Source organism: Sinocyclocheilus rhinocerous, unplaced genomic scaffold (assembly GCF_001515625.1).
Source record: "Sinocyclocheilus rhinocerous isolate Xijiao unplaced genomic scaffold, SAMN03320098_v1.1 scaffold3797, whole genome shotgun sequence".
NCBI classification, from domain to species: domain Eukaryota; kingdom Metazoa; phylum Chordata; class Actinopteri; order Cypriniformes; family Cyprinidae; genus Sinocyclocheilus; species Sinocyclocheilus rhinocerous.
Window position 1 is genome coordinate 312,755 of NW_015645539.1, and position 1,364 is coordinate 314,118.

At 37.9% G+C, this 1,364-nt stretch overlaps 1 long non-coding RNA gene across 1 annotated transcript in view; it reads right to left on the bottom strand.

Moving 5' to 3' along the window:
• LOC107706269 (uncharacterized) overlaps nt 1-1,253 on the bottom strand; it is a 2,141-nt gene extending 888 nt beyond the window's left edge. The window contains exons 1-2 of the long non-coding RNA XR_001636138.1: nt 1,075-1,253; nt 770-957 (exon numbers count right to left, since the gene is read on the bottom strand). This is a non-coding gene — a long non-coding RNA (uncharacterized LOC107706269). The remainder of the gene's footprint in view (nt 1-769; nt 958-1,074) is intronic.
• Nucleotides 1,254-1,364: the final 111 nt, after the last annotated feature.

Genomic DNA, 1,364 nt, shown 5'->3' on the forward strand with positions numbered 1-1,364 from the left:
CATTGCTACCTTGACAATGCAGCCTGTTCATTATCATAATAAAATACAGTCAGTCAAACATATGGGAAAAAACTATGTAGTAAAAAATATGTAGAAAAATCTGTTAAGCCGTTAAGGTTAAGCGTTATCGCTGTACCGCCGTGATGTTATGCAAAACATTTTGTTTTACGTGGATATTGGAACACGAGTGAATTAGGCTAGGCTACATAATAAATTATATTTTGGCATTCAAATACGTCGCGAATACGAAAACATTTGATTTTGTGTCGCATGAGAGACCCAACGTTGGCTTCAGTTTCGTTTTCATTTTGGCTCGTCATTTATATTGCTAGAGCTTCTTATATTTTTAATTCTTGTTCTTTTCTAAATACTGTTAATTGAAAGGATTTGTTGTGGAGTGAGGGGAACTAAAATAGCCTAGCTATGTTTAGTGTTTATTATAATGTTTGTAAACATTTCACGTCAGCATTAGCCCTATTTCTGAAATAATAAAATGCGACTTATTCTACACACATTTTTTATACGCGTAGCGTATTTTAACCATGCAGCAAACCGTTTTAAATATTTTGATAAATTACTGAAAAAACAAATAATTAAATTACTTTTTAAACCGTTTAACTGATTGTATTAATCTGTCAAAATTCTTACCGTCGGTTAAACGGTTAAAATGAACATCCCTACTGTAAACACTGATGTTTATGTCTGGACTCAAAGTTCACAGAAAGAAACAAGAGGCAAAAAGTTTGATTATGCAGAAAGAGCAACATACCCTCTGGCCATCCGATCTTCTAATTCCTTCATAGACACCGACTACATAGTCTCCCGATCCCACTTCTTCTCCCACTTCATAGAGAGAGCAGAAGTACTCTGCTTCATGTTGAGGTCTCGCTTCATAAGGAAAGCCAAAGTGTGGAGATGCAAATTCCCGTCTCAGTCTATTAGAAAGGATCAGGCATTCTGAAAAACACAACAACATGTTAATGTACAGCATGAGACTGAAATCCAGCAGCAGCGCTTTGTAATAAAACCAGAAACAGACTGAATGAATCAGAGCAGTAATAACTGGAGACTCACGATCTGTTGTCTGGGACTCGAGCGGATCTGTGTCTGCTGTCGGTTCTGCTCTGGATGTTTGTGGATGCTCCTGCGATGGCTCCCGGTCAGGCACACGAGGACACACTTTGGTTTTGAGGGTTTGGAAGTGGCTTTTTACAGCCTTCCACACGTTCCTGAAACCTTTCCTCCCTTTTGTGTGCTTCTCTGCAAACAAAGAATATCGATTAGAAACATCTTTATTATTAGCACAGATTAGTGGTCGACCGATATATCGCCCGATATTTGGCATTTTTCAAATATCGGCATCA